The 15,970-nt window shown below is 39.7% G+C and overlaps 1 pseudogene; it reads right to left on the bottom strand.

Moving 5' to 3' along the window:
• Positions 1 to 944: 944 nt before the first annotated feature.
• On the bottom strand, positions 945 to 15,714 carry LOC143275770 (uncharacterized; annotated as a pseudogene).
• Between the last annotated feature and the right edge of the window lie 256 nt (positions 15,715 to 15,970).

Raw genomic sequence — 15,970 nt, forward strand, 5'->3', positions numbered from 1 at the left:
AGGGATCAAGAGCAGGCCGAACTGGATCAGATATGTTTGTGCTCAGCACGAAGACGAGAAAGGTGTTAGATGTGTGTGTGTGTGTGTGTGTGTGTGTGTGTGTGTGTGTGTGTGTGTGTGTGTGTGTGTGTGCGAGTGACGTGATACTCGCACCAGTCATTTACTTTTGTGGCAAAGACATAATTACATTACCTCACATAGATACTCACATTAAAAAAAAAATGCTGAAAATTTTGTTGTAAAATTATAGAAGGTAATAAAATGTGTTAAAACTATACTGTTATAGTGTTTCATAGATCCATGGAAGATATGGAAAAGATTGAGCAAATTAAGAACAACATCACATCAGAAGGACACACCATAAAAACGATAATCACCCCATTTCCTTGAAATATTCGAATATATAGAACATGCTTACTTCGTTAATAAGTAGGGAGAAAACAAGAAAGTAAGGACGGAAGGAAGAAGAAGAATTTATCATTCAAGACTACACACTCAATGACCATATATACCATGCAGATTTCATTGAAAATAGTATTGCTATACTGCTAAACGTATGTAGTAATATATTAATCTCTGATAACCAGCACCCCCACCCCTGCCCCCCTAACCCAACCCTCCCCAAAAATATCAAAGCCAGACACCAATTAATTGAAGGCATGGTACTCTTTCATGGAGCTGTGATGCTTGTCTAACTTATCATTTTGCGTGATTGGAGAGAAGGCACTGAAAATTTGACATATCTGTTTCCAAAACTGACACACGGATAAAGCATTTTTCCATTATGGATTAAAACATGAACTGAACTGCTTTTGTCTCAATGCTGGTCAACACTTGTTTTCTCTGTATGAGTTAAAACGTGACTGTCTAAATGACTCTCATGTCTGAATGCTTTTTTACAGAACATGCTGACATGTGCTTCTTCACCAATATGTGGCTTATCACTAGTGGGCTACAATGTGTCTGTTTAAATTCCTCTTGTCACTGAATGCTTTTCCACATTTTGTGCAGACATGCGGTTTTTCTAAGTATGCGTTAAAATATGTCTGTTTAACTTGCTCTTCTGTGTGAATCCTTTCTCACACTTGGTGCAAACATACGGTTTTTCTCCAGTATGGGTAAAATTATGTACGTCTAATTCTATCTTCTGTCTGAACCGTTTCCCACATTCTACACATGAGTAATTCTTTTCTCCAGTATGGATTAATACGTGCCTATTCAAAATGCTCTTCTGTCTGAATGCTTGTCCACACTTTGTGCAGACATGTGGTTTTTCTCCAGTGTGGATTAAAACGTGTGTGTTCAAAGTGTTCTTGTGTCTGAATGCTTGTCCACACTTTGTGCAGACATGTGGTTTTTCTTCACTATGGGTTAAAACGTGGTTGTTCAAAGTGCTCTTGTGTCTGAATGCTTGTCCACACTTTGTGCAGACATGTGGTTTTTCTCCAGTATGGATTAAAACGTGACTTTTCAAATTACCCTTACGTCTGAATGCTTGTGCACAGCTTGTGCAGGCATACAGCTTTTCTCCAGTATGGGTTTTAACGTGTCTGTCTAAGTCAGACTTCTCTTTTGTGCATTCACGTTCATGAATTCCTTGATAACTTTGGTTCTGTATTGTTGTGTCATGACTGAGATCAGCAGTTTGGGATGTGTTGTGATTGACAAATGTATCACAATGATCAACACTGTTTCCAATTATGTCATGTTCCAGGCAGTTGTCTTGTTTGTCAGTGGATTCATCAATAAGGTCTGCATTGATGTTAATATTTGTTTCAGTTGCACAATGATCACGGGAAGTGGTTTGATTGTCCTTGATGTTGAAAAGGTCTGTGTTTGCGGTAACACTGTTTCCTGTTACACCTTGATCCTGAGAAATGTCTTGGTTGTCAACGAATTCATCAGTGTGGTCTGGGTCTGTTTCGGCACTGTTTCTGGTCAAACCATGCTCCAGGAAAAAATCAAAATTGTTGGTATTCTCATCAGCACCAGTTACTCCGTGTTCCTGGGATGTGTACTGATTGTTTGAAGGACTCCACAGGTTAAACAGGTGTCTACATTTTATGCAGACGTGTGCATTTAGCCCTGAGTAAACTGACGTTAAGTAGGATTTCCATTTCAATGTCTTCCCACAGGTTATGCAAAATAATGGCTTTCCCTTAGAATGATCAAATACACACTGCTTTAAGTTAGGTGTCGTTCTAAACGCTTCATGACAGTTATACTGTCTTTCTTTAGCGTAATTACGTTCGACAGGTTCTTGTTTGTGCCCTGCTAAAATGTGGTTCTGTGTGGCTGTGTTTTGACTGAATTCAGCAATTTGGGAAGTGTGTGTATTAGAATGCTCGTCAACAGCCACATTCAGTTGGTCTGTATTTGTACCGGGACTGTTTCCAGTTGTACTGGGTTCACGTGGAATGTTTTGCTTGTCAAGCAGTTTATCCACATGATCTTTACGTGTTGTAAGTCTGTTCCTATTGTTCTGGGAAATGCCTGGGTTGGCTGGATTGTTAATCATCACACGAAGTCCAAGGTGATTTGTGTTTCTGTCAACATTGTTTCCAGTGGCATCATGCTCCATGGAGCTGTCGTAACTCTCATCCATGACAGTACGTTTGCCTGTATTTGTGTAAAAACTGTTATCACTGGTTGCCTTTTGATTACTTCCAGCTAAACAACAGCTCTCTCCAACGGTACAACAGCCGTCTCCAGTTACATCATTGTTGTGCACAGTTACAAACTCTGCAGTGTATCCAGCTTCAACTTCAGTTGTATTATCATTGTATTCCATGGTTCTGTTGCTGTTGTGTAGAGCTGTTCCAAGAGTGTTCCCGCTGACATTATTGCTGCCTACAGTTACACGTACACCAAAGGTCTCAGCAGTCATTTCATTTTCTTCCTTGTGAGAATGAGAGTTCTTCTGAGCTTTGCAGTGGCTGTCTCCTGAAGGGTGAATGTCTAATGGTCCGCGTGCACTTGTTTCTGTGCTGTTTAACTGTAGGAGGTTTCTAATGTTGAAACGCAGGCAGGCACGACTCATCTGCAACAACACGAAACTCCGGTCACAGAGTTTGGAGTGATGTGACATGCATTTGCAATAAAGACTTCCTTCAAATCTGTTTTAACCACTTTTCATTAAAGGATATTAAGGCTCTCTTTGTGACCATATCAACTGAAGAATCGCATACTACATCTCTACCAACTAAAAACAAAATGCAGAATGGTTTTTAACTTTCAGATTTCAAATATACTGATGCTGAAAGTATAAATTGAGAAAGCGAGAGAAAGAGGAATACAGAGAGAGAGAGAGAGAGAGAGAGAGAGAGGAGAGAGAGAGAGAGAGAGAGAGCAATTTATGAACATCTGACAAGGGCCGTAGTATAAAAGGGAGGGACAGCCAGCGGCAGACATAAGGGTAGGTGTGTGGGTGTGGAAGTGGGTCAGTGAGAGGGTGGATGGAACGTACAAATACAGGTTTACTAATAAAGACAAATATGTCCTCACCAAATATTGATCATGTGTTCCGATACTGGAGAGCACGTTTGCTAAACTGGCGAAACTCAAAGTGAAAGATCAATGACCAGAACGGTTCAGATACTGGAGAGCACATCTACTAAGCTGAAGATACCCAAAGTGAAAGATCAAAAACAGGACAGAATCATAATACATTTTCAAATGATTCCAAAATTGACTTCTTTACTCTAATGATTGTAGGTGCACCTTTCTGGCTCAACCCACCAATGCACTGTCTTCTATGGACGGCAAGAAACATGTACTGAGGAGTTCTGCGATGTGTGTTATGTGCCAGAAGAAGACAAGGAAGATGAAAGTGAAGGTGTTGAAGAAGTGCTGCCATGAAAATATACAATATACTGGATGGAACTCATATTGCATTCCTTATGATGAAGTATACATTCACGTTTGAGTGTTACAGCTGTACCTCTGGATTTCATCATTCATTGGTGGAACAATAAATCCACAGCATCACATCAAAAGAGTGGTACGTCAGTGATGCACACATGTAGTTCATTTTCAGTAATGGGTTTCAATGATGTGTAACCTGTCTGTCTTTATCTGTCTCATATGTCACTAACGCATTCTTGATTAATATACAGAACAACATAATGCTACAAATACGCTCAAATTGCGTAGTGTCAGATTGGTGGACCTGCTGAAGACGGAAATGTTCTGAAAGGAAACACAGAAATGGATATATATTCAAGAAGTGGATCACAATGATGCATTTGACAGAGTGAGCTGATATGACATTTTACGTACCTTCTCTGTATTCTCCTCTAAAAAGACGCAATCACATCGTAAGTGTCCTATTTTTGCCATAAGCCTTTCTATTCTGGTGAAATAACTGAGTGGTTAAAGCGTAGGACTTTCAATCTGAGGGTCCCGGGTTCGAATCTCGGTAACGGCTCCTGGAGGGTTAAGGGTGGAGATTTTTCCGATCTCCCAGGTCAACATATGTACAAACCTAATTGTGCCTGAACCCCCTTTGTGTATATACGCATGCATAAAATCACATACGCACGTTAATCATCCTGTAATCCATGTCAGCGTTCAGTGGGTTGTGGAAGGAGGAACATACCCAGTATGCACACCTCCGAAGACGGAGTATGGCTGCCTACATGGCGGGGTAAATAATCAAAACGATTATACTCGTAAAATGTTACATGTCTGAGTGTGTGTGTGTGTGTCCCTGAAATCTGACCCAATGAGGCAGGAAACGAATTATGATCGTCCACTGGCAGCCGTCAGTTGGCTCAACTCGGTAGACAGCCTGTTGTGCAAATGATCCTGTGTTTGTCAATTGCTTACAGCTTAGTCTCCAACCGAGAATAGGCGCTATGAAAGTGTCCACATCATTATCATCACCATAATTTTCGTTTATGTCAAAGAGTAGATATGTGGAGTTGTGGTCTAGAGGTAACGCGTCCGCCTAGGAAGCGAGAGAATCTGAGCGCGCTGGTTCGAATCACGGCTCAGCCGCCGATATTTTCTCCCCCTCCACTAGACCTTGAGTGGTGGTCTGGACGCTAGTCATTCGGATGAGACGATAAACCGAGGCCCCGTGTGCAGCATGCACTTAGCGCACGTAAAAGAACCCACGGCAACATAAGGGTTGTTCCTGGAAAAATTCTGTAGAAAAATCCACTTCGATAGGAAAAACAAATAAAACCGCACGCAGGAAAAAATGTAAAAAAAAAAAAAAAATGGGTGGCGCTGTAGTGTAGCGACGCGCTCTTCCTGGGGGAGAGCAGCCCGAATTTCACACAGAGAAATCTGTTGTGATAAAAAGAAATACAAATACAAATACAAATGTTAACGTGTATGCTACTTTGTTCGTCAATCCATCATACATTATAATTACACGACGACGGAGTGATCAGTAATCTACGAACAGAAAAATGCGTGTCATGAGAATCTCACGTGGGAAGGTGGGTAAGAAAAGGTCTTCCCACTGTTTAACCCTTTTTATGTGGTAATTGTGTTCATGTTTGTATTATTTTCACATTAAAAGACATCATGTCTCTGGTGAGGTCTTGAACGATAAGGCAGAATCTCCCATATTTCCAGGTTCAGCATTAACTTTGTCAACAAGTCTCAACTGTATACTCTGAACAATGGTAGTTATCACAAATATGAACTAGACCAGACATTGCAATTTTAGCAGATTATTCGTTCAATAAAACACAGAAACATTACCTTTCGCATAAATAACGAATGGGGTAGAAATGGAAATGCTTCCAAAATGTGTGTGTATGTGTGTGCATGTGTGAGTGAGTGGTGAGAGAGAGAGAGAGAGAGAGAGAGAGAGAGAGAGAGAGAGAGAGAACTCAGAACTGTTTTGATGAAAGGCCACCGACATGTATACATATGGATGCAATTGTTGTACACACACAAACACATACGAAAGCGAACCTTGTGTTGGTTGAATAACAAAACATGGAAACAATAAACTGATATCATAACCAAACTAAATAAAAAACTAATGGTAATTTAGAAACATCTCTTTCATCTAAGACTGAGTGCTTTCTGCTCTCTGTTTCAACGCACAAAAAATAAACATCGCTACATCTCTTGTCACAATGATGCTGACATTTTGAAGCAAGTGGAGTAATAGGAGTATCTTTGAATTTTGCATATGCTTGGATAAGTATATCTTTCTCAGAATATCATACTGTGGACAAAATGCCAGTACATGAATTTCGTCTTCGAGCCCTCCACAAAATGTACCTTTTTTTTTCGAGCTATCCTTATAACGCTCATTAAGTTCGTTTACTCCAAACCTGAATTTAATGAAAGACGATCTGAATTTGGAAGAGAGAGAGAGAGAGAGAGAGAGAGAGAGAGAGAGAGAGAGAGAGAGAGAGAGAGAGAGAGAGAGAGAGAGGATAAGAGATAGAGAGCTTTGGTTATGAAACGTTATGGATTCGCTGCCATGTTACTGACATGTTATGGGAAAGGTTGGTTGAGGAATCATGGCAGGTTTCTAAAGACACGAGTGGATAGAGTAGGGTGAAGGTTGATATTACTATGATTATTATTATTGTTTTTATTGTGATTCTTTTTGGAGACCATTGGGAACTAAAGAAAGTCCACTGTGCTGATTATACATACTCATATGCTGAGACCTAAATGAATCAATCAATTTAGGTGTTATCACGTTTTGACTGTGTTGCTGACGAAAAAACAACAAAAAAACAGGAACATGATCTCATCCAAGTCCTACAAAAGAGAGAAATACTTACCTGATCCATCCTTGTAGCGTGACCCAAGCCCAGAATCTGATCACATTGCAGAGACACAAATGACTGTTGTTTCAAAACGGAAATCATGAGTTCAGTTCATTGCTTTCAGTGTTGGCATGAAGTGGTCATGAATTACTGCTCAGATGGGTTGGCGAACGCCCATTTGTGTGTGTGTGTGTGGGGGGGGGAAGGTCCAGGGGAGGAGCAAGGCGGGTGGCGCGCGCGCGCGCGCGCGTGTGTGTGTGTGTGTGTGTGTGTGTGAGGGGGGTGTATGTGTGTGTGTGTGTGTGTGTGTGTGTGTGTGTGTGTGTTCGTTCTTTACTTTAAATGTCTTTTCACTGTAAGAGATAGTAGACGAGGGTAGGGAAAAGAATCTAGGAAGGGAAAATAAATTACTGTACATTACATGTGAGTATGTGAACGTGTGTGTGCGTGTGTGTGTGCGCGTTTGTGCGTGCGTGTGTGTGTGTGTGTGTTACATATAGAAAAATGATTAGTTGAAGTTTTGTTTAAAAAAACAAACAAAAGTATAACAATGTAACATCTTTCTGATAAAATACTAACTGGTATTACAGCAAATCAACTGGATTATTTAACAAGGATTTTAAAATAGCATACATTAGCAGTGGACTGCTGAAGATTGTCAACACTGAAGATGATTTCAGGTCAGGGATGTGAGACTTTAACATATGGCAAGTTAGAAAATGATCGGCTGTTATGTAAGCACCACTGGTGCAAGAAACTTTACCGACATACTTGGTCTTAAAACAATTTATTTTCCATCCGCAGATCAGAGAAATAATTTGCCTCGTATGAAAATAATGTTTTCCCATGAAACCATACATTTTTTGTATATTTTTATGTAAATCTGATTTACCATCTTTTCCTTCTTCAAGCTGAAAATTTGAACATTGGACTTTTTCTACCATGGTGTAACATTCCTGTGGTGAAAACGAAATATTTAAATCCAACTCCTTCATGGAACTTTTAGCTCCTTTATTTAGCCAAAATGTCAACTTTGTCATTGTAGTAAAAACGCAATGAGAAGGAATCCAGCAAAAGGTTATGTGAGAGCCTCTTAGTAAGAGTTCATGAATCAAATGAAATATGGTTTCGGACAGGATATCATAAAATATAACGCCATTAGAACTGCTAAGAGTTCAGCTGTGAAGATGATCTTTTTCTCTCCCAGATGAAATGTGTTTTGAAACTTAAGGTCTAGAATAACGAAAACAGCACCAGCTCTATTATCTACAACAGAGCCGTCTGTAAATATTTCTAGATGGTTAGGGTGTTTCTCTTCCAAATGAATTCGTACATGCATTGTAAGTAAATCTATATTGTCATCTTCGGTCAGTTCATTATGATCAGTATCAAATTGTGCTCTTTGGAGTTCCCATACAGGTGTAGGTGATACCGCAGACCTTTTAGCAAAATGTGGGGCTTTGATTACGCCAGAATTTTGTTAAAATATTTGACGTGTATGTTCCCGGTGTGGTATGAGAGGATATAGATCTGGCTCTCATTGGAAAATCACGATCGGATTTGAGAGTTATTTCTGATTCCAAATCATTTTCATCTGTTAAATTTCTCAAGACAAATTTCCTACACTCAAGTTCCCTTTGATCCTCTAACGGTAATATTCCCGCTGCACTGTACGTTTTCTTACTGGAAGCATGGACTGGTAAGCCAAGTGCCAGTCTATATGCTCTGCAGTCTCTGCTTCGATTTTTTTTCAATAAATATTTCGGTGCACTGAAGTATACTTCATGGGCATATATAAGTTTTGACCGAACAAGTGATGTGCAAAAGTGTAGTAGAGTCCTGGCTCCATGATTATTTGCATACTATTTTCAAAAAGTTTAATGTTTTCCTTGCCTTTGTTAAAATGTAATCGATATGATCATTCCAAGTTAATTTTGATGTAAAGTGCACTCCAAGGAATTGAACTACTTTTATTTGTATTCCAGGGTGTTATCGCAAATTTCAAAGGAAGGCAATGTTGCTGGACTTGATCCATTATCAAAATGCATCAAGCGTGCTTTTTCGGTTGATATTTGCGGACCATTCCTGCTCATATAACTTGCTACTGTGTTTAAGTCATTTTGATACATTTTGTGAAATTTATATGTAAGGCAATCCCCACGTTATTTTGACATGTCTAATTCAGATGTAATAAACAGGTCATTTAGAGGGGATACGAAAGGAAGGAAAAAAGAAAGACAGAAGGAAAAAACCCAAGTACACGCACGCACACACATGCACATGTGTGTGTGTGTGTGTGTGTGTGTGTGTGTGTGTGTGTGTGTGTGTGTGTGTGTGTGTGTGTGTGTGTGTGTGTGTGTGTGTGTGTGTGTAAGGGAGGGTTGGGAAATGAGAAACATCATACTATACCACTTCACATAAAAAAAAAGAATCTGCGCGCTTCAGATAAAAATGCAATGTATTTTATCTGATTCTGTTCTATTCTCTCTCTCTCTCTCTCTCTCTCTCTCTCTCTCTCTCTCTCTCACACACACACACACACCACAATATGACACTTCATATATAACATGTAAAGCATTCTATCCTTGGTAACAGTTAGGTCCTTTAGTCATTAGATCTTTCAATAGTGGTTATGAAAAAGGAGAGTTATCATCAACACGAAAAGAAGGTGTAATCATTTGCATTCCTAAAGGAGATAAACCTAAGGAGTACATTAAAAACTGGAGGCCCATTACACTTTTAAATGTTGTGTATAAGATTGGTTCTCCATGTATAGCAAATCGTTTTAAATCTGTACTTCCTTCCCTCATCAACACAGATCAAACTGGCTTTATGTCAAATAGATACATGGGAGACAATATTCGGCTTATATATGATATTATTCATTATCTAAATTATTATAAGTTACCTGGTCTACTACTTTGTATTGACTTTGAGAAGGCTTTCGACTCTGTAAATTGGAATTTTGTGTTGAAAGTTTTGAAAGCATTCGGGTTTGGTCAGTCTATTTGTCATTGGGTTCAAACGTTTTATAATAACATAGTTACATGTAGTTACAAGTGGACAGACTTCATCATGGTTTTCAGTAGAAAGAGGATGCCGTCAAGGCGATCCGATATCACCTTATTTGTTTTGCTTTGTGTAGAAATTCTTGGATCAATGATAAGAGAAAATGACAATATTAAAGGGATTATGATTAATAATGATGTTCATAAGATTTCACAATTTGCTGATGACACACAGATGACATCAGAAGGTGATATAGTATCTTTTTTAGGAAACAATAGAAACGATAAGCTCTTTTGGGAACAAATCAGGATTATGTATGAACACTGAAAAAACGCAAGCTGTATGGCTAGGAAGTAAAAAAATCATCAGCAGTTAAATACTTACCTCACTTAAAAATGGAATGAAATCCACAGAAATTTAAGATTCTTGGAATCTGGTTGACAACCGACTTAGATAATGTTGAAGATCTTAACTATAATGATAAATCTTCTGAGATTGTAATGTTATTTAGAGTTTGGATTAAGAGACTGATTACACCAACTGGAAGAATAGCTGTACTGAAATCTTTGATCCTATGGTTACTTTCGCCAAATCCACCTGATACTTTCAATTGTAACTTGCAGGAACTATGTTACAGATCTATCGGGAATAAAAAAAAGCAAGATCGTATATTTGTATTTGTATTTGTATTGCTTTTTATCACGACAGATTTCTCTGTGTGAAATTCGGGCTGCTCTTCCCAGGGAGAGCGCGTCGCTACACTACAGCGCCACCCATTTTTCTGTATTTTTTCCTGCGTGCAGTTTTTTTGCTTTTCCTATCAAAGTGGATTTTCAACAGAATTTTGCCAGGAACAACCCTTTTGTTGCCGTGGGTTCTTTTACGTGCGATAACTACATGCTGCACGCGGGACCTCGGTTTATCGTCTCATCCGAATGAATGGCGTCCAGATCACCACTCAAGGTCTTAAAGCCCCTTGGCAGCATCTCCATTTTCACTGACTCCATGTCCACACTCCAGGCCCTTGATTCCCCTGATCCTGGTCCACTGATCCAGTCCCTTAAGGCCTCCCTCGCAACCCTTACCCAAACAGCAGACCACCTTGCTAGGGAAGGAAGCCAGCTCACACAGCCAACCGTTCCTGCCACGTATGAGGAAGCAAAAACTCTCCTCCGCAGCAGATTCCGACAACCGAACACCGGGTTAAAACATAGACTCACTTTGTTTACACAAGTGAGTCCAAAAGTAGTGAGAAAGGAGGTGTAGGTATGTTTGACTGAAAAACATTTAATTGTTCAAACGATGAACAGAAAAGGGTATTTATTTTATCCACCACCTTATACAGAATAATACAAAGAAATAAAGCTTTAGATATTAAAAAAAATCATTGCAGATTATTTATTCTGTCAGTAAAGGAACTAAAGCATACTATGAAATAATGAACGATAACTATACGAAGCCGAACTGTAGCATACGATGGAGCAAAAAGTTACAAACAGATATAAATTGGGATATTACATTTCACAAAATTAAAAAAAAGAAAAAGAAAATGAAGTTAGACTCCAGTGGTTTCAGGTTTGGCTTTTCATTGGATGATAGCAACAAACAAAATACTAAAGAGAATGAAAATTAGGCAAGATGATACATGTAGCTTCTGCCACTTACAAAGTGAGGATATCGAACATCTGTTTTGGAGATGTGATATTGTAAGTTCTTTTTGGTCTGTTTTTGAACGGACTTTGAACGAAAAATGCCAACATATTTCAAACTTAAAATTAACAGAAGAGCTGATTCTGTTCGGTAATTGCTTAACAATTTCATCTGATGATATCCTAGATTTCTTAATCCTGTATGCTAAATTTTATATCTATAAATGTAGAATAGTTTGCACACCACCAGTACGGGAAACCTTTTTGTATCAAATTAAGGCACGGTACAACTTAGAAAAAGTATTTGTCATACATAAATGTGTGTCATACATCATTTAGAATAAAGTGGTTTTACTACATGCTACTGATAGACAACCAAAGACAAATCCACTCTTGTATAGGAGTATACATTTATCCTTTATTAGTGGAGTCAGAGCAGTTCTTGAGATCAAAACAATTCTCCTGCAAAGCATGAACAGGCCATGCAATAAAAATACATATATTAATTTGTAATACATTGTAACTTAAGACCATCCACATTAATGAAGATTCACATTGTCCAAATTCTGGAAATGAGTGTGTGCGTTTTTTGTTGTTATTTTTTGTTTGTTTGTTTGTTTTGTACTTTTTTCCCTTTTGTTTTTGCTTTTTGGTTTGTTTGTTGTTGTTTGTTGATTTTACTCTGTGTGTGTGTGTGTGTGTGTGTGTGTGTGTGTGTGTGTGTGTTTTAATTACATAGATATATTAGGCATGCATGATTTGGATGCGGTTTTTTGTTTTTGTTTGTTTGCTTGTTTTTTTGTTTGTTTGTTTTTTTTTGTTTTTTTTTTGTATGTGTGTGTGCTTCTTTTTTTCTGTTTTTTTTTGTTTCTGCGTGTGTGAGTGTGTGTGGATGTGGACACGCATGAGATATTCAGGTTATGTGACTATATGGCAAATTATGTAAAAGTGTTCCTTTTGTATTCTTCTGAATTTTTGTGTTTCTTTTTCTTTTTTTTCTTTCTTGTATGCTTTATTGTTGCCACTATATTTATAAAATCTTTAATCTTTAAAAAAGCATTCTATCCTATTCTATTCTATTCACCCCACCCCCACAAACACACACACACACACACACACACACACACACACACACACACACACACACACACACACACACACACACACACACACACACACACACACACACACACACACACAGTGATAAAGCAGGTTTTTCCGCACATTACAGAGACTGTGAGGTTTCTTTGATTTGATTTGCATGAGCAGAGAGGTGACGTTGAAAACTTTGCCTGTCTGCAAAGTTTTCCCCACAGAGTGTGCACGTGTGTGGTGGTTGTTTTAGATGGGTAGAAATGTGTTCTTTTAGATGATCCTTTCGTTTGAATGTTTGTTCACAGTACCCGCATACGTGTGGCTTTTCGTCTGAGTGAATTTTCTCATGCTTACTTAAATCTTGCTTCCTTTTGAATGCCTTTCCGCACTCCATGCACAAGAATTTTCTCTTCTCAGAGTGAACCGCCGAATGCCTGTTTAGGACGTCTTTCCTTTTGAATGCCTTTCCACACTCCATGCACGAGAATTTTCTCTCCTCAGAGTGAACAGCCAAATGGCGGTTTAGCATGCATTTATATCTGAATGTTTCACCACATGTGGGACACAAATGTTGCTTTTCTTTTGTGTGGTTATGTTCGACAGTTCCTTGACTGTGCGCGAAATGATCATGGCTGTGTTCAGTAGTTTCCTGACCAAGCTCGGCACTTCTGGAATTGTCCTGATTGGCACCCCTCTCACAGTGGTCTGTATTTCTATTTACATCATGTTCCAGGCACCTGTTTTGATTGACAGGCATTTTATCAAGGTGTTCTGCATGGGTGTCAATACTGCTTTCAGTTGCACGATGATCACGGGAAGTGTTTTGAGTGTCCTTGATGATGGGAAGGTCTGTGCTTGTGGCTACACTCCCTGCATTGAATGATTGTCTGCATTGTGTGCAGAGATGTGCCTGTTGCCCTGAATACAGTGACATATAAGAGGATTTCAATTTAAGTGTCTTCCCACAGGTCACGCAAGATAATGGCTTTTGGTCGGAAAGACCCAACACAGGCTGCTTGGATTTTCTTTCTTTTTTTCTCTGTCCAGTGGTATCATAGCTGTCTTCATGTTTATCACTGACGTGTACAGTTAAAACGTTGATACCTGCAGCTGTAGTGTACCTGGCTTCAGCTGTCTCATGACACGCCCCAGCTGTATCATTCCTGTTGTCTGTGGTCCTGTCACTGTTGTCCAGAGCTGTACCAAAGTTGTTTCCGCTGACGTGATTTCTTCCATCCGTTTCACCACAGAACTCTGCAGTCACTTCGTTCTTTTCTCTGGGTGTATGACAGGTGTTGTGAGCTTCACCATGGTTATCTGCCGGCCTTTGAACGTCTGACGACGGCCCGTCTGTAACGGTTTGTGTGCTGTGTGACTGCTGGAGGTACCGCTGGGAAGCAGGACTCTTCTGAAATCAGTGTGAGGGAACACAACATACGTGTTGGAAAAAGAAATATTTATATTCATCACTATCATCTCTGTGTGTGTGTGTGTGTGTGTGTGTGTGTGTGTGTGTGTGTGTGTGTGTGTGTGTGTGTGTGTGTGTGTGTTGCTTTGAACCACATTTGATATTCATTACGAGATACTTTGTGCAGTGGCCTTGTCAGTTATGGAATCCAAGCATGTTTCTTAACACTGCGCAAGGGATATGCCTGTGTTCTCAGATGAGAAATATATTAGAATGAGAGAAAGTGGTAGGGGAGAGAGAGAGAGAGAGAGAGAGAGAGAGAGAGAGAGAGAGAGAGAGAGAGAGAAGCACAGAAAGAGACACAGAGACACAAAGACAGAGACAAAGACAGGGACAGAGAAACAGAGAGACAGAAAGGCAGACAGAGAGACAGACAGTCAGTCATACAGACAGACAGACAGACAGGAAAATAAAGTGGACAGCTGAGGAGGGTGGTGGCGAAAATTCTAATTTTCCAAGAGAAAATAGTCAAGCCGTGAATGCCAAGTGTGTGGATTAGTTTGTTTTGAGAGGCACACGGGAAACAATTCTTTCAGATGTCACGGCGTTTTGACTTCAGCCCCCAGGTATTCCATAAGACAAAATAATCACAACAGGGAAACAAATATGGCGTTAATCTATACTAGGCCTTTCACTGAATGGATTTAACACCTGAGAACCGGTTCAAAATTGGAATAATGAAAACGAAATGATACTATTTACAATAATGCACAGTTGTATAGTGTTCTTTATCTCCAAGAGCTTAGAGCTCTGTACATGAAAGACACATGACCACTCTGTTCACCATAGACATAGTATTGACACGAAGAATGTTCAGAATCTTGCAGTCTGAGAAAGAGCAGAGAGTTCTTGAGGGAATGTAAGCACTGATGTCAGGAAGATGGGCAACTCCAATGAGATGGAATGCTGAGAAACATAGAAATGAAACCATGGGAAAGCATCAAGAATGCTCTAAAAGGATCATAAGGATCTGGATCACGTAGACTTATGAACTGTAATGTTTGATGAATTGAAGCTCACATAGGAAAGAAAGGAAGGTACAAAAGGTAGCCTTTACACCTTTAATCCATTTTCTCCATTGCTGTTGCGAGTATGTTGAATTATCTCCCCATATCAAATCCGATTCAAGTTGTCACTGATCGGGTTGTGAACGAAAACGGACAATCTAACCATTTCTATTTGTCAAGCACGAACTTCGTCAGCATGTTCAGCATAATGCATTCTGGACGACAGCAGTTGCCACAAATGTGGGAGTGAGCTTCAAACAGATTTCTCGTTAAGTATACGAAAAACAGCAGAGATCCAGGCTTTTACACACAAATGGCAAGAGTTAGATATAAACAAAAAAGATATATCTATCCAAAGAGAGACCTCAGGAACAGAGACCAAAAGATACAGAGAACAGTGTGACACGGAACTGAAGGGTAAATGTAACTGTGTGGAGACAATGACTAAACACAAAGACACATGGATACAGAGAGGTAATGCATGGTGAAAGACAAATAGAAAGTAAGAGTGGTGGTTGGAGATTCAGAGTTAAGGAAATAGACGAAACATATATACAGACAGACAGGCGAGATACAGAGAGTGACAGAGAGAGAGAGAGAGTGTGTGTTGCACACACACACACACACACACACACACACACACACACACACCTAGAGAGAGAGAGAGAGAGAGAGAGAGAGAGAGAGAGAGAGAGAGAGACAGAGACAGAGAGACAGAGACAGAGAGTTACCTGATCCATCCTTCACGCATGACACAAACTGAGAAACTGATTCTGTGCATGTGATTCAGCACACTGCTGTCTTCAAACAAAACTATGACTGAGTTCAGTTCAGTTTGTTTTCAGAGCTGGCATAAAGTGTGCACAGATTAATGGACATGAATTACCTCGTGAAAAGCCGTGTGTGTGTGTTTGAGGGTGGGGGGTCGGATGGGAGGGGTTGGGGGGTGGGGGGCGGAGGTGGAGAGGGCGGGAGGGGGGGGGCGTGGGGGGATGC

Source organism: Babylonia areolata, chromosome 31, assembly GCF_041734735.1.
Source record: "Babylonia areolata isolate BAREFJ2019XMU chromosome 31, ASM4173473v1, whole genome shotgun sequence".
Lineage (NCBI taxonomy): Eukaryota > Metazoa > Mollusca > Gastropoda > Neogastropoda > Buccinidae > Babylonia > Babylonia areolata.